The sequence below is a fragment of the Rattus norvegicus genome, chromosome Y, assembly GCF_036323735.1.
Source record: "Rattus norvegicus strain BN/NHsdMcwi chromosome Y, GRCr8, whole genome shotgun sequence".
NCBI lineage: Eukaryota > Metazoa > Chordata > Mammalia > Rodentia > Muridae > Rattus > Rattus norvegicus.
The window spans coordinates 25,785,903-25,804,574 of record NC_086040.1 but is presented as its reverse complement, the minus strand read 5'-3'; the positions used below and the strand labels follow the sequence as shown (position 1 = coordinate 25,804,574).

Sequence of the window (18,672 nt, the reverse complement as noted above, 5' to 3'; positions counted from 1 at the left end):
AAAGATTTAGGAACATGGAGTGTAGGAGATTCTTCTAGATAATATTTTATTCCTAGGTACATTACTGTGAAATACAGTTCAAATTCTAGGGTTTCTCTGTATCACAAAGGCCAGTATTTTCCCTACAGACCTTTAGTTTTAATGAATACTGTATTTCACTTCTTACTGTATATTCCTTGATAGGTGATTTTATAAATGTTCCTGAATGTGTACTCAAACATTCTAATTTCTAACTCATTTTTTGCAATGATTTCTCAACAAAGGCGTACAGCAATAGACTGAGTATAACAGTGTAAATATGGTGTAGCGACATCAAACGATAAACTCCAAAATTATATTTTATCCAAAATTTCCAGATATCAGTTAAAAAAGGACCATATGGAGCATAGAATTTTCTTTTCTAGTCACTTTTGATATCATCTGCAAAAATATCTACATTCTAGTGTCTCAGGCCCAGATTTAATTGTTTAGGATGTTTTACCATGTTTCTTTCTTAAGGCCAAGCAGAAGGTAGAGGAGGATGATCACAAAGAAGAATGGCTTCTGGACCAGTGAAACCTCAACTTCAATAGGTTCATAAGAACAGGAGAGAGTCTACTTGGCAATGCCATTTGTGGATTCTACCTTCTTGACCTATTTGCGCAGAATCCATGTTAAAATTCCACCTAACTTCATAATTGTAGGAGTCACCAAAAGTATATATAACAGCCACCAAATTAAATAAGATTGATGAAGCTAAGAAGTGCATTGTACCAGGACCTGGATGTAGATATTTCCTGAGAGACATAGCTAGAGCATGTCAATTACAGAAGTGAATGCTAGTGGCAAACCAGTGAACTGAAAACGGACCTCTTGTTGGTAGATTTTGAGAAAGGATTACAAGAGTTGAAGGTGCTTTCAACACCATAACAACAACGGTACCAATGAACCAGAACTTCCTGGTACTAGACCAATATTAAAAGACTTTACATGGACAGACCAATTTCTCTAAATGGATATGTGGCAAATGATGATCTTAATGGACACCAATGGAAGGAGAAGCCCTTGATCCAACCCAGAATTGTCTTATAGTTCAAGGGATTGTCAAGGGGCAGAAAGTGTCATTAAAGAAGGGATAGTGAATAGGTAGGGATTTTATAAGAAGGAAAATTAGAAAGAAAATAATATTTTACAGGTAAATAGAGAAACATCTAGTTTAAAAAAAGCAATTAAATTTGCTAAAAAATAAATAAACTCAAGATATAAAAGATAAGAAAACAGTCATCTAATCAAACCCATTGACTCGAAAATCTAAAGTGGTATTCAGAGTAATACTAGTGGAAAGACAGAGATGATGAAGTCTCAACTAGAAGCACATCTCTCTCCCAAATATCAGAGTCAGATAAAAACTGCACTATAGGAATCCAAAGCATGGAGGTGTTTACTCTGAGCTAGGGACACAATACTTGTCTTTCCCTTCTTCCTTAGGACGTCTTTCTTTTGGACAAAAAAAAAAAATAAATAAATAAAGGCCATGAGGTCACAGCAAATCAACTGTACTGTTCCCAAAACTTGGCTTTTGGAATAAAGCAATGAATGATATAAACACTCTGACTTCCAGGAACCATAAGAACTTGGAATTACAGATGCTTCTGAGGAGCTCTCAGCTCCTGATTCCCATATGGTGAAGGCTCATATCAAGGCTATCTCTTTAGTTACTCCAGTCAACACGTATGAAGTATGCACTTAGCATTCCTAAGGATGACGTATTTTTCTCTTATTTTAATACCACGGCAGAAGGCCAGGTTCCTTCTCCCTATCATTGTTGGGCACTATGGGAGTAGAAGCCTTTTGTCCTCGCTAGCTTTGTCTCCTAGTTCAAGGGAATGTCAATTGGCAGAAAAGGGGGTTTGAAAAGAAGGAAAGGGAACAGATATGATCTTAAGGGCAGGAATCTGGGAAAGGAAATAATATTTTAAATTTAAATATAGAAACAACAAGTTAAAAAAAAACAATAAAATTTGCTAAAGAGTAAATATAATGAAAGATAAGAAAGAAAACTGACAATTAATCACATATATTGACTCGGAAATCCAAAGTGGTATTCAGAGTAAAACTAGTGGAAAGACTGACATGATGAAATCTCAAACAGAAGCACTTCTCTCTCCCAGATATCAGTGTCAGACACAAACGGCAGCATAGGTATCCAAAGCATGGTGGAGTTTACTCTGAGAAGAGGACACAATACTTGTCAATCCTATCTTCCTTAGGACACTTTCTTTTTTACAAAAAGAATAAAGGCTATGAGATCTCAGGAAAACAACTGTGCCCTTCCCAAAACTTGGCTTTTGAAATAAAGAAATAAATGATATAAATTCTCTGACTTCCAAGAACTATAATAACAGGGAAGTCCAGATGTTTTTGGGAGGCTCCCAGCTTCTGTTACCCTTATATTGAAGGCTCAGATCAAGGCTGTCTCTTCAGCCATCCCATTCAATCTGGACCAATGACTCACTGAGCTTTCCCAAGGACCATGTATTTCTTCCTTTTTTTATATCAAGAAAGAAGGCCAGCATCCTTCTCCCCATCTCTGATCTCTTCATCCTCTTTGCTTTCACTCCAAAATGGCTGTTTACTCTGAATTAGAATTCAATTAGTGAACACTAGAGGTACTGAAGTGATATCTGATAGGGAGTTTCAGTCACAACAATATTGTGACATCACAGAAGCTAGGGCTTTCCAGGTTACAAGAGATGTTTCAGGGAGGGCCTAATGATTATGTCATTGAGAAGTTCAATGGTATACCTGCTAAACAGCTTTCCTTACATAGACCAGATTCGAGGGTGCCCATTCCATGTATGTCTCCTGTGACACAGTGGAAACCTTTACATACTCCATCTCTCTTAAGCTAGAGATTTCTCTTTGATTTTTTAAGCAGTTACATGCTTGGGATGGAAAAAGTTAATAAGGGCCTTGGCATGGGTAGAAAAGTTTAAGGAACATCTAGTGTAGGAGGTTCTTCTAGATAATATTTTTATTCCCAGGTTCATTCCAGTGACATAGAGTTCAATTTTCTTGGTTATCTATGTATCACAAAGGCCAGTATTTTCCCTACAGTCCTGTAATTAAATGAATATTGTATTTTACTTTCTTATTGTACTTTCATTGACAGGGCATTTCATAAATATTCCTGAAAGTGTACTCAAATATATTGATTTCCAATTCCATTTTCTACAATGATTTGGCAACAAATTGTGCCTAGCTATAGACTGAGCATAATGGTGTAAATACTGTGTACTCACTTCAAATGATAAACTCCTAAATGCTTATTTCATCTAAAAATTACCAGACATCAGCAACACATGGACTATAGAATTCGGTTCTCTAGTCCCATTTGATATTAATTCTGTACTACCTATCTTCCTGTGTTCCCATGGCCAGACTTGAGGGTTTTGGACGTTTTAATATTATTCTTTCTTAAGTAAAAACCTTAGATACTGGAGGATAGGCAGGGAGAAGAATGGCATTACCACCAGTCAAACCTCAAATTCAATATGTTCATAATACAGGATGGAGTCCATTTGACATTGTCATTTCTGAATTCTACATTCTTTACCTAGTTGGGAAGATTCTATGTTAACATTCCACCTAACCACCTAGTTGTAGGAGCCACCAAAAGTATATATATATATATATATATATATATATATATATATATATATATATATATACACATCTGCTACCAAAACGATATAAAATTGATGAAGCTAAGAAGTGCATTATGCCAGGAACAGATATAGACCTTTCCCGAGAGACACAGCTAGAGTATGTGAAATACAGTGTTAAATGATAACAGCAAATCCTGAACTGAAAATGGACTTCTTGTTGGTAAATGTTGAGAAAGGATTACAAGATCTGAATGGGGCTTTAATCCCCATAAGAACAATGCCAATGAACGAAACCTTTCTGGTACTAAATCAACATTCAAGACTGCACATTACAGACCAATGGCTCCAATTCCATATGTATCAGAAGATGGTCTTGGTGAGCAACAATGGAAGAAGAGGCCCTTGGTCCACCCTAGGTTTGATTCCCAGTTCAATGGAATGTCAAGAGGCAGTAAGGGGGTTATAGAAAAAGGGGAATTGGACTGGTCAGGGCTCTTTTGGAGAGGAAACTGGGAAAGGAAATTATATTTGTAAAGAAAATATAGAAGTATCCAATTAAAAAAGCAATAAATTGCTTAAAAAATGATATAAGTAAAAGAAAAGAAAATTGTCAAGGAATCATACGTATCGACCAAGAAATTTAAAGGGTACCTGTCAGGGAATTGTAATCAGAGTAATAGTAGTGGAAAGACTGAGATGATGATGTCGCAGCTAGATGCACATCTCTGTCACAGATATCAGTGTCAGAAACAAAGTGCACTATAGGAATCCAAAGCAAGGAGGAATTTACACTGAGCAGAGGATACAATACTTGTCATCACTCCTTCCTTAGGAACTTTTTCTCATGGAGAAAAATAATGAAAGTCATGAGCTCTCAGAAAAACAACTGAACCCTTCCGAACCCCTGCCTTTTGGAATAAAGAAATTAATAATAAAAAATCTCTGACTTCCAGGAGCCATAACCAGCAAGGAAATGCAGATGCAACTGAGAGGCTCTCACCTTCTGAATCCAATATGTTGAAGGTTCAGGTCAAGGCGATGTGTTCAGTGTACCCTCACAACCCCTACACAGTACCCAGAGCTTTCCCATGTACCATGTATTTCTTCGTTTTTTAAACTAAAACATTAGGCCAACTTCCTTCCCCCCATCTCTGATATCTACATCCTATTTGTTCTCCCTCCTAAATAGCTGTTTAAACTAAAATAAAGGCCAATTAATAAACCTTAGAGGTACTAAAGGAATGTCTGAGAGGCAGCTGCAGTCACGACATTACTTTTGATATCACAGAAAAAGCTAGGGCTCTCTAGGTTGCAAGAGATTTTTTAGATACGGCCTAATTACATTATCCCTGAGAATTGCCATGGCCTACCTGCTAAAGATCTTTCTTAATATTGACCAGATTCTAGGGTGCCCTTTCCAGGAGTGTCTCCTTTGACACAGTGGAAACATTTATGCAGAACATCTCTCTAATGCTAGAGAGTTCCCTTTGCTTTATGAGTGGTTACCTGCTCTGAATGGACAAAGTTATTCAGGGTCTTGGCATGTGTAGAAAATACCTAGTAACACGGGATGTAGGAGAGCCTTCTGGATAATTTTATTACCAGGTCCATTCCTGTGACAAACAGTTCAATTTCCTAAGTTCTATCTGTTTCCCAAAGGGCATTGTTTCCCTACAGATATTAAAATGAGTGGATTATGTATTTAATTTTCTAATTGTTAATTCCTTGATAGGGGACTTTATAGATATTCCTGAATGTGTACTCAATAATTCTGTTTTCCAAATCTAGTTTTTTGCAATGATTTTCGCAACAAAGCTGGCCAAGCTAAAGAGTGAATTTAATAGTGTAAATATTGTGTACCTACTTCAAATGATAAACGCCCAAATTTTTATTTAATGCAGAAATTACCTGACATCAGTGAATCAAAGGACAGCATGGACTATAGAATGCAGTTCTGTAGTCACATTAGATATTATTTCTTTAATATCTACCTTCCTGTGTTCCAAGGGTGAGACTTCAGGCTTTTGGATATTTTACAATGATACTTTCTTCAAGCCAAACAATAGATACAGGATGATGAGAAGGGAGAAGAATGGCTTGAGTTCCAGTAAAACCTCAACCTCAATAGGCTCATAAGAACAGGAGGGAGTATATTTGGTATTGTCATTTGTGGATACTCCATTCTTCACCTAGGAGCACAGAATCCATATTAAAATTTCACATAATTTCATAGATGTAGAAGCCACCAAATATATATATACATATATATATATATATATATATATATATATATATATATATATAGAGAGAGAGAGAGAGAGAGAGAGAGACAGAGACAGAGACAGAGACAAGGATAGATATCTAGATAGATAACTAGATAGATAGATAGATAGATAGATAGATCAGCCACCAAAATTAGATATGATTAAGATTAATGAAGCTAAGAAGTGCATGATTCCAGGGACAGGTTATATATATTTCCTGAGAGACACAGCTAGAGCATGTTATTTACACAAGTGAGTGCCAGTGGCAAACCAGAGATTTGTAAATGGACCTCTTCTTGGTAAATTTTGAGAAAGGTTTACTAGAGCTGAAGATGCTCTACCCCATTAGTAGAACAATGACAATGAACAAGAAAATTCTGGTACTATACAGGTATTCAAAGACTGTACATGGGCAGACCTATGGGTCCAACTGCATATGTAGCAGAGGATTGCATTGTTGGACACAAAAGGAAGGAGAGGCCCTTGGTTCTCCCTAGGTTTGACTCCCAGTTCAAGGAAATGTCGAGGGGCAGTAAGGGGGGTTTAAATGTAAAGGAAGGGAAACGTTCAGGTCTCTTATGGAGAGGATACTGGGAGAGGAAAAAAAACATTTAAAATGTAGATATAGAAATATCCAAAAAATATTAAAATTAACTTAAAAATTAAAAAAATCAAAGAAATATAAGTAAATAAAACTGCAAGGTAATCAGACATATTGATTCAGAAATCTAGAGGGACACTGTCAGGGAATGGTAGTCAGCATAACACTAGTGGAAAGAATGAGGTGATGAAGTTTCAAATAGAAGCGTTTCTCTCTCCCAGATGTCAGTGTCATACAGAAACTGTACTATAGGAATCCAAAGCTGGAGGAGATTACTCTGAGCTGAGCATACAATACTTGTCTTTCCCTTCCTCCTTAGGTCTTTTTCCTTTTGGGGGAAAAAATAAAAGGCATGGGCTCTCAGAAAAAAAAAACACTATACCTGTCCCAACACCTGACTTTTGGAATAATAAAATTAATGATAAAAAATCTCTGATTCTCAGGAACCATAACAAGCAAGGAAAACCAGATGCTACTGAGAGGTTCGCACTTCCTGAATCCCATATATGGAAGGCTCAGATCAAGGCTATGTGTTCAGTGAACCCTCACAACTCCTACACAGCACTCACTGTGCTTTCCCATGTACCACATATTTCATTTTTTTAAACTAAACAGAAGGCCAACATTCTTCTACTCATTTCTGTTATGTACATACTCTTTGTTCTCCCTCCCAAATGACTGTTTGTACTGAAATAGAGGCCATTTAGTATTCCCTAGCTGTACTGCAGGAATATCTGTGATGCAGTTCCTTGTGACATCACAAAAGCTACTGCTCTCCAGGGTACAATAAATTTTTCAGGGAGGGCCAAATGATGATGTCACTGAGAACTGCCATGGCCTACCTGCTTTCCTTATATTGACCAGATTCAAGGGTGCCTATTCCAGGAGAGTCTCCTGTGACACAGTGGTAACCTTTGTACTATATCTCTCTACAGCTGGAAACTTCTCTTTTCTTCATCAGTGGTTACAGGCTCTTAATGGACCAAGTCCGTTAGGGGCTAGTATTGGGTAGAAAAGATCTAGGAACATGGGTTGTAGGAGATTCATCTGGATAATAACTCTATTACCGGGTCCATTCCTGTTACAAACTGTTCAATTTTCTAGATTTTCCCTCTTTCTCAAAGGCCATTTTTTTCTCTACAGGCATTTAACTGAGTGAATTTTGTATTTCATTTTCTAATTGTTCATTCCTTGTTAGGGGACTTTATAGATATTCCTGTATGTGTATTCAAACATTCTGTTTACCAATTCTAGATTTTTGCAATGATTTTGGCAACAAAGGTGGCCAAGCTATAAAGTGAATTTGCAAGTGTAAATATTGTGTATCTACTTAAAATGATAAACTATCAAATTTTTATTTTATGCATATACATAGCTGCCTGAGTAAATAAAAGGAGAGCAGGGACAATTGTAAATATTTCTGTAGTCCCATTAGATATCATTTCTGTAATATCTACCTTCCTGTGTTCCAAAGGGTGATATTTCAGCATTTTGGATGTTTTAAAATGATTCGTTCTTCTGGCCAAAGATAAGATAAAGGAGGATTGACAGGGAGGGAAGAACCTGAGGTCCAGTGAAACTTCAACTTTAAAAGGCTCAAAAAACAGGAGCGATTCTATTTGGCATTGGCATTTGTGGATTCTACATTCTTGACGTAGCTGCTCAGAATCCATGTTAAATATATATATAAAATCAGCCACCAAAACTAGATAAGATTGATAAACCTAAAAGCACATTCTGTCTGGAACCAGATGTAGATCTTTCCTTGGGACACACCTAGAGCATGTCAAATACAGAAGTGAATGTGCTGTTGCAAAAAAAAAAAATAAAAGTAGTCTTTTACCCCGCTAACACTGTCACTGTAGTTTCCCAAGCCTCTGCTAGATATCTTGGTTGAATACAGCCCTACTCCTCATCTGCCCAGTGTCTCTTACTGCCACACACATTCTTACACTCAAATCCTCACATAAAAGAACACACAACAAAATAATCTTTGACCCAATTGATAAGATATAATAGCCCACTTAAGCATACCAAGCCTGGTACCATCCATACCTTTGGAACATTAATAACAACAAGTAAATACACAGAGCAGAATCTTAACTTCACCTGCCATGGCTTCTCACCTCTCCTCTTTCTGTCTCTCCTTTTTCCTCTAGTCTCTTCTACTTCCTTCAAACTTCTTTCCTGCCCATCATTCCTTCCTCCAATGATAGGCCTCCTTCTATACTGGACCTGCCCCTCACCTGTACTTCACAAATTTAATGGTAAAGTGGTTTTGCAGAATTCACCTGAGTTCTGAGTACAGGACAAGGCAGCTGTCCTTAGAGCAGTGGATTAGCATCAAAATACAGATAACTTCAGTGTAAACAATGTTTCCCCCTTTTTGTCCAGTTAAACAGACTTTTCATTTATATATCAATTGAGTAAGATTATTACCATTCAACAATTTATAAAGCATTTGATATATTCAACACCCAGTCTGTTACTATATCAGTTAGAAATAATATTTAGTTCTTCATTTCAGCTTGAGAAAGGCTTAAAATCTATATTATGTCTTGGCTAGCTTGTATACTATCTGATAACTATCCAAAAATATCTATATCCAGATTTATACGGCCTGATAAGCAATGAGACTATAATCAGTCTCCAAACGCGCCAGAAATCTGAGAAAGACCAAATATCTATACACATAGGAAGCCTAAGACGACTTCTAGTACTGAGAGGTTGTAGAGACAAATTTCCACTAGCACAGTCCACTGTTAGCAACATGTGAGTGGGATACTTCCTACACTTTTCAGTGTTTTTTCCTAAATATTGACTTTAAAATGCATTTAGCATAATAAATATTGAGGAGGATGGAGGGAGGGAGGAAACTGAATGGGAGGGGAGGTAGGGAAGGGAGTGGGCTTTGGAGGAATTAGTTATAGGGAAAGCAGGGAAAAGAGAATGGAAATCACAAGTGTGGGGTGCACATCTCAAGCTTCCTTTCCTATCCAGAGAACTGGGAAAGGCGAGTCCCCAGGATGTCTATTGGGGTGACTGTAGCAATGAGGGTACAGATCCTTAATTTGCCAATTCTGTAGCCAGGAATGACTCACAGTGATGTGACAAGGAAAAAAACCCACCCATTAAACCTTCAATCAAAAGTGAACACAGCCTACAAGATCTTCAGAGACAAAGATAGAAACAGTAGACATGGAAGGAATTTCCAACCAATGGTTATTACAGATTGAGACCTACCGCGTGAGCAATCACCTATCTCTGATACATTAAAGATATTCTATCATGCTTGCAGACAGATTCCTAGTATAACTTTCCTCTCTGTGACTCCACCCTATAGCTGAGAGAAACAAGTGTAAAGATTCACCACCAAACATTAGCTGGAGCTTGGGGAGTCTTTAAAAAAACAGGTGAAGAATCGAGGCCCAGATAATATGAGGGACTTCACAGAAAGACCAATAGAATCAACTCATGGGGACTCTTGGGGTTTGTCAAAGACTGAACCACTAACCAGAGAGTGAATATGGACTGAGCCTGAGCCACCAGGACATAGGTAGGAAATATATAGCTTTGTCTTTTTATGGGTTCCCCTGACAATGGGTGTTGGCGTACCTTGAAGATGGAGCACCGATCTTGGGATGTAAAGTGAGTAAATAAATGAATGAATTTTAAAGAAACAGATGTCCCATCTACATACAACATGTTTTGGGGAAACCCAATTCTAGTTGTTCGGTACCCACATGAAGACAAAGCCTGTGGACTGCCTATATCCTTAGAGGCCATAATCCTCTTCATTCTGTTCTTCCATCTGTGTCCCCAAGCACCACCCCTGGTATGGCTAATGGATGTCTGCTTCTGTCTGAGTCAGCAGCTTAGTGGAGTGTCTCAGAGGGAAGCCATGTTAGACTCCTTTCTCCAAGCATAACAGAGTGTCAGTAATAGTGTCAGGGATTGGTGCTCATCCATGGGATGGGTCTCGATCTGCACTAACCATTGGTTGATATTTCCTCACTCTCTGTTCTATGCACGGCGCCTTCATTTCTTGTGGTCAGAATAAATTTTGGGTCAAAAGTAGGTGTCTTTATCACTCCATTTGGGTTGCTCTCTGGCTACCGGAGATTGCTTCTTCAGGTCCATATCACTGAGGCTGTGAGTCTCAACTAAGGAAACACCCATTGATTCATGGGCATCTTTTACCCCAGCTCTCTGCCTCTTTCTGGATATGACCTCTACCTCCTCAACCCATTCATCTAGGCTGCTGTGTCTGTCCTCACTAGCAGATGGTGTGATCACAGAGACTAGATATGCAAGGTGAGGAGATACCCGAGGGTTCCCCTCCTGCTCAGAGGAGAAAAGGCTGGGAGAAGGATTGTGAGAGGGGTGAACTGGAGGGGGCAGTGTGCAGCATGTAACGTGAATAAATAAACAAATAACTATGAAAATAACTAAGTCTACTTGAAGGTAAGAAGAAGGTGTGTGTGTGTAAGTAAGTAAGTAAACTTGAATGTAAGAGCAGTGTGTGTGTGTGTGTGTGTGTGTGTGTGAGTGTGAGTGTGTGTGGCTGTGTATGTATTTGTGTGTGTATGATATATATATATATATATACATATATACAAATACATACATATATATACATATATATATACATATATATATATATATATATATATATATATATATGAAGTTAAGAACAGGTGGGTGTATGTTTAATATTAAATTATCACATTTGAGAAAACAGTAGTCTATGCAGAAGACAGGACAATTTAGTCACTATATTTACAAAAAATGGTGTTTGCTGCAGATGAATGAATGATTCCGTGATTAATAGCATTACCTGTTCTTCCAGAGAACCCGTTGACAGCTCACAAGTGGCTGTAATTTCAGCATCACGGAACCTCACACCTTCTTCAACCTCCTGGACAGTAGGCATGCATGTGTTGCACATGTGAACAAGCATATGTACAACTAAAAGTATAAAAACAGAAGAGCAGTTCCTGCTTGACATAATTTGATTTTCGTGAATATTCATAGTAATGATCACAGTCAAATAAACACTTTATTGTTCTATAGTGCAATCAAAACCACTAAAAGGTAATGATCACATAAGTCACTTAAAATCTATTTATTTAAAAAATTGCAATAAAAATTTGCAGAAATGAAATTAAAATTTTATTAATATACGAATTAAAAAATATTAATATTCTCATATAGAGCTGAAAATAATACTTTACACATATTTCTTTGGCTTGTATAAACATTGCAGTTTGTGGTTTATTTGCTGCTGGTTTTTGTAGGAGTTCTTTTCCAGGTATTAGCCCATAAACTCTATAAACTCATGAAGAATACACTACAGGAACGTAGGCTCTATTGTGTTGAATCCAGGAAGGTTGCTACATGTTTTCCTTCTTGTCTGATCAATTTTCTCTACGTACATTACAAGGATATTTTTGTTCATGGATTCTTCCACTTTTGTCAAGCTGATAGCTGATAGCTGATTACTGGAGAATATTTAATTTTTGAAGATCATTTTTGAAGATATTTCCTAATGTCTGCACTATCAATGATATAGATTTTCAAATGTGTGGCCAAAGGAACAGCTATCAAGGGACTAAACATGACTTTTAACTAGTGTTGCTTTGTCTTTTTGAAAGAAGTAATCGGAAAGGGATGCTGTTTGTTTTAAGGGACTCTGGGGGGAAAACAGGAAGGAGGACAGCATTTGAGACATAAATAAATTAAAAAAATAAATAAATACAAAAAATAAAGAAGAATTCAAACTATACAGGAAAAACCGATTTAATTGCTAGGAAACAGTATGGTTTTATGTCGTGTCCTAATTCCTGAATTTTTATACTTTAAGCAATCTAATGACTAATTCTCAAAAATCAGAAAATTGAAAAAAAATTGTTACAAGTAACACAGTAGGTTTACCAAATCATAACAACAATGTTTCTAGAACTGTACACTTTCTATGACCATATCCAATCCAGAAATCCAGTTAACATTTACTTATTACATATCTTAAGTCATTCAGTTTTGTGATAATTCATTAATATTTTTATCTTCTGTGACCACACCTTTGAAGATAACTACTTACCTTGCAAGAATGTCTCTGAATTTGGATTTGCCCAGTGGTTTTCCTCTTTTAGGTTGAGATTATATGTACTTGCCACAGATACCACAAAGTGTTTCTTGCTTCGCTTATCGCAGTTAAGCATTAGGAGGATATCTGTCATCTTAACAAGAACCAAATATGGAGCAATGAAATTATTTTAAATTATTTTCCTTTCATATTTAAAATATTTTAATGTATTTTCTTTTGTATTTCCTTTTAAAGTAATAGAAGTTAAAAGAGAATTACTTAATGCCTATGGAAAGACTGTGTGTCTCTTCAATACTTTATGCATTGCTTTCAACATCTCGTCATTTTTTTACCAACATTTTGACTTGAATGGTCCTTACTCCATGTAAGTAGACTCAGAACAATGAGTCTGAGGAGAATATAATTACTGTCTTTCTGTATGGGTGACTCATGCCTAAAACAATACTGTAGTTTTGGTGTCATGGTAATTTGTCAATGTCTTCAATATTTTCAGCACACTTAAATGGAATTTTATTTTTGTTTCATTATACTCATAAAGACTCAAGATTCTAATTTTATATTATTTTATTTTACTGTTGAATAGCAACCTGAATCTAATTATATAACTCTAGCTGACTTTTATATTTGTATTCGGTCACTTGTAAACCCACTTCAGTTCCTGTATGTGAATGCATATTTGTGTGTGTGTGGATGTGTGTGTGTAAGTGCATGTGTGTATGTGTGTGTGTGCGTGTGTGTGTGTGTGTGTGTGTGTGTGTGTGTACGTGTGTGTGTGTTTATCTGAAACTATGATATTGATGTTGAGAATCACCTGGCTGAAATTCTTTTCCACAGCCCTTTTAGAAATCAAAAAGTGGAGGAAAGACTACTCCTGTTCCAAAATAATAGACACTGGGTGAACAAAACTGAAGTATGGACTGATCAAATGGTACACAAAGCAGAGGTTAACAATTCACTCTCCTGAGAACTAATTAGCAGTTCCAGTCCAATGCAAAGAATTTACATGTACTGAGGAATATGGAATTGTATCATAACGAGCTGAGATCATGTACAAACAATTTCTGAAAGATTTCCAAATAGCTAAGAATGGATACAGAGAATTTTCAAGACCCTGAGACATTAACATGTGGTTTAAACTCTGTCCAGAGGAAACCACTTAAGTACAGGATTAATCTACTAAAGTAATTTAGTAGCAAGCATACTTTACAATTGTTTGCAATTAAGCATGGTGGTGAATAAAGAGAACACTTTAAAAAAAGGTATGTTTCTTAAAGTTTGTTACAAGACAGCAAGAAAAAGCACAGTTATTATTTTTTTTTCTTTCTTTCACAGACTTTGCACCTTTTTGAAAGAGCACTTTGGGATCCTTTATTACCTATTTATTATCAGAACTTTCTTCAGACCCAGAGTTCTTTTCAGTCCTGTCTTGACTTCTTCGTACTTTAAGCAAAGATGATGGGTTCAGCATGGATATCACTGTGGTATGGAAGATGACCAATAATTTTTCAACTCCTTGTGGGTGGTTAGATTTGGATCTCAAGTAGTTTTTTCCCAACCCTACAAGGCAACCTATTCCCCATGAAACAATTGCCTTGTGGGAACATACCTCACTACTCATTTGGGCTGCAGAATGAAGCAGGGCCATACAGTGGACAAAGGCCATGGCTGGCAATAGGCAGCACTCAATTATACAAAAAGTGTGAAGAAAAACGTCTGTGTGGCACATCCCTCCTGAGAGATTCCTCAGATCTCACTTTCAAGGCTCTCCATATATTGGGTATGACAGAAATAGTGTAACCAATTTTCAGGATACATAAGTTCATCAGAAAAATGTACATGGGGGTGTGTAGAGATGGACTGGTGCAGATAACAAAGGCAATGAGAGCAGGATGAGGGTTGACAGGAGGAAGCATTCTCCAGGTACCTCAAACTTCTTGGCGATTGAAAAGCATTTGACAGACAAGTCCTTTTCCTGCCACAAAGAGCAATTGACACAATTAACACTCATCTCCTGGAAGACAGAGCATTAAGCCATTAGAAGGATTCTTGCAGATAAGAGATATTGATTTTTTAATACTTTTAGACACTCAGTTACATCAGAGTCAAAGTCTTTCTCTGTAGTCACAAAAATCAAAGCTTAGAAGTGATTTATTCTCACAGATTTTCATATCTAATACTTTCTCTCTTAACACCAGGAGATTTTCCAAAGTGTGTTAAGCATTGAGTCAAGTGTCCAAATATTTACAAAGCTGGTGCAAACTTGTAGTCTTTGCACTAATGCTGTTCAGGCAGTAATTTTCCCATGGGTGAGTTCAGTTTCACATGCTCTATAAGCAATCATTGAAATTAAGGAAAAGAAAACCTTGACTGTATCTCAACTTTTTCCCCATTCTAATCAGTAACTAGTTATAAGTGTTATGCAGAAAAATAGATCAACCTACTTATTTCTATGCTTTCGTATTGCCACAGGTATAGTCTCTCCAACCACCCTGTGTGTGTGTTGGGCCCCGATTATTCTCTGATTGCTATTATGAATATTCAAACCCACACAATAAAGGTATAAATTCCTCAAGACCCATTATTTTTGAAGATAATGCAAAAATCAAATAATCATTTGATAAATAAATGATAACTGGTTTTAATACATAGAATTAAAGGCAAGGCACATATTGATATCTACACAGTAAGGAGGTCATCAGAGAAGCTTTTTAAGATGTGTAAAGTGAGACATGGAAGTGAAGAATGATCAACCAAACAACACCATACCCCTTCGTGCCACAACCTTCAATATGACAGATGGTATTTGTAACTTAATAATTAACGTCTCTTTATAGAACATGTTTTTTAGCAGGAGTATCACTGCATAGGCGTTAAATTTCTATTTTCTTAATATTTTTCGTGATATTCTATCAACCAGACTTTTGATTTAAATAAAGAAAAAAAAAGAATAAAAGATGTATTGTCTTGATATGTAGTCCGGGCTAACCTGAAATTCCTAATTTCTCTGTCTCAGTCTCTTGAATGTGAGTATTCTAAGAACAGGATATGGTGCCTGACTTGATAGAAATTCCTTCCTATTCTTTAATCTCAACATCATAGAATTCCAACAAACTACCTGTATTTCTGTACACATAGTATTTATACAGTTCATCCCTCTTTGCTCATTTTTGCATATGGCACCTGTGGTGTGATTGCTTGGTTACTTTCATGGAAAATTGTTCAGTTCCAGCAGAGCCTAGTCTGTTTTCAAATATCTACCTTTTCTTCTCTCTATAGTTACACTCTGTTTTTCACAATGTCACTGCTAAAGTAGCTGTTAGCACTGTGGTGGTGACTACTTTTCATCTTGTTCACATTGTTGCCTTATATTGAGACTGAGTATGGACTGCAAAGTTCTTATCATTATGTTTACCATCCTTACCAATATCTGAGCTCTCATGTAATGAGGAACTCCAGTGCTAAGCGTACTTTGGTTCCTTGGGGATTCTGCCTGTCCCTTCCCATTATATCTTCTGAAGTTCAGTCTCATGTCCCTCAAATATTGGAATGTGGCAAACTCATTTTTCTCACACTCTGATAACTTTTCCCTTCAAATGAGATGTCCTTTCCTGTTTTGTGGAGTGTATATGTCTTTGCTGATGTTTGGGTTTTCTTGACAAAAAATATACCACTTTTTCCTGACAAGTGTAGAGTAGGAGATATCACCAGCCTCTTAGGTTCTCTCTCTATTCACTTGATATAATGAAATGTCAGAGGTATGTGAGTAGATCAGCACATGGTTAATCCACAAATCAAATGTGATCTTCAGTATTTCCAAATTTTAGATAAATAAACATGTTATCTATGTTTATAAATACCATATAAGACACACACACACACACACACACACACACACACACATATACACACTCACACACACACTTGTATGCCTATATATTCATGCAGAGACAGAGACACAGAAAACACAATAGAAAAAAACACATAGAGGTTGTACATGAATTAAAATGTTAGTATAAGCAACAATGAAGGATAACAGTATTTGTTTACATCCTGCTTCACCATTTGATCACTTATAAACACGGCTAAGAAAAAAAGCATTCCCCATGAGTTTACTTCTGTATGAATAAGTTAATTTCCCAAATCACTTAAGTTGATCAGGTGTGGAATGCTTGTCAGCTACATGGGTCATGAGCTTGTGTGCATGTCTAGCCACAAACATTTTAGATTTACATTTGGGTACACGCTATTTTGGGGAATTTCTCACCACAATACATAATTTTCGTTTCTGTTCAATAATTGATCACTAGATTAATTTTCTATTTGGGTTAATGAAAAAACACAGCTCTCCAAAACAACAAAAACAACAAAAAAAGAAAAACAATACACGATTTTCTTGTGGGGGCAGGGGACATAGTCAGGTATAATACTTTATTAGATCTATTAGATTGATCTGACCCATTCATACAAAAGTTATAAAAATCTAAGTGTAGAGAACATAGGGTAGACTTAAAGCTCTGACAGTTATGAAGCGAGAGTGCTGTTGAACATACTTGACCATTCAGTGGACTCTGTTCTTGTAGAAAAAAAATGCTGGAATGCATAGGATTCTATTGTTATGCATTTCACACTTATTTTAATGTAGTGTAAATATTTGTCCATATTAAAATAAAAGAAACAAAAAACAAAAACAAATAAACAGCCTTCCCACAGCGAACACAGAGAATGACTATATTTTTAATATGAAATATTTTTAAAGCAACTTACTTTTCATTAGTAATTTCTGTATTTGTATATTTAGCTCTCTAGTTAGAGAGTGAGGCCTTTCATCTCCCAGGTAAATTTCCAGAATATTAACTCAAGAACTAGAATGTTGTATTTACATTTGGATTTGTGCAATAAAAATGACTCACGAGAAATCCTGAGGTTTCATAAAAGAAAACTTACTAAAGCTAAAAGCACACATTGCACCTGACATGATAATAGTAGGATATTTCAACACCCCATCCTCATCACTGGAGAGATCTTGGAAACAGAAATTAAACAGAGATGTAGAGAACATAATAGAAGTTATGAACCAAATGGATTTAACAGATAATTATAGAACATTCCATCCTAAAATATAAGGATATACATTCTTCTCATAACGTCAGGGAACCTTCTTCAAAATTGACCACACAATCGGTCCCTCAGCAGACCTCAACTGATACAGGAAGATAGAAATAATCCCATGCATTCTATAAGATCACCACACACTAAGACTTTTCTTCAACAATAACAATAATGTCAGAATGCTCACATATACATGGAAGTTGAAAAATGCTTTACTCCATGACAAACTGGTCAAGGAAGAAATAAGGATAGAAATTAAAGACTTCTTAGAACTTAATGAAAATGAAGACACAACATTCCCAAACATATGTGACACAATGAAAGCAGAGCTAAAAATAAAAACTTATAGATCTGAGTTCTTGCGAAAAGAAACAGGAAAGAGCATATATCAGGAGCTTGATAGCACATGTAAAAGCTCTAGAACAAAAAGAACTAAATAAACCCAAGGGGTTAGAAAGCAGGAAATAAAACTCAGAGATGAAATCAATGAAGCAGAAATGAAAAGGACCATACAAAGAATCAACAAAACCAGGAGCTGTTTCTTTGACAAAAACAATAAGATAGATAAACCCTTAGCTAAACCAACCAGAGGTAAAAGAGACTGTATCGAAATTCACAAAATCAGAAAAGAAAAGGGAGACATAACAAGGGAATCTGAAGAAAGTAAAAAAAAAAAAAAACATCAGATTCTACTATAAAAGCCTATATTCAACAAAACTACAAAATCTGGAGGAATGGACAATTTCGAAGACAGATACCAGGTAGCAAAGTTAAAACAGGAACAAATAAACTATCTAAAGAACCCCATAACTCCTAAAGAAATAGAAGCAGATATTGAAAGTCTCCCAACCAAACAGAGCCCAAGTAGAGATGGTTCAGTGCAGAATTTTATCAGACCTTCTTAGAAGACCTCATACAAATATTATCCAAACTCTTCCACAAAAT

At 36.4% G+C, this 18,672-nt stretch overlaps 1 long non-coding RNA gene and 1 pseudogene across 1 annotated transcript in view; one reads left to right on the top strand and one right to left on the bottom strand.

The window, feature by feature from the left end:
* Positions 1 to 11,579, top strand: part of LOC134484428 (uncharacterized) — a 33,665-nt gene extending 22,086 nt beyond the window's left edge. Inside the window, exon 5 of the long non-coding RNA XR_010061886.1 lies at positions 11,362 to 11,579. This is a non-coding gene — a long non-coding RNA (uncharacterized LOC134484428). The remainder of the gene's footprint in view (positions 1 to 11,361) is intronic.
* Olr1770-ps (olfactory receptor pseudogene 1770) lies at positions 14,065 to 14,726 on the bottom strand (annotated as a pseudogene).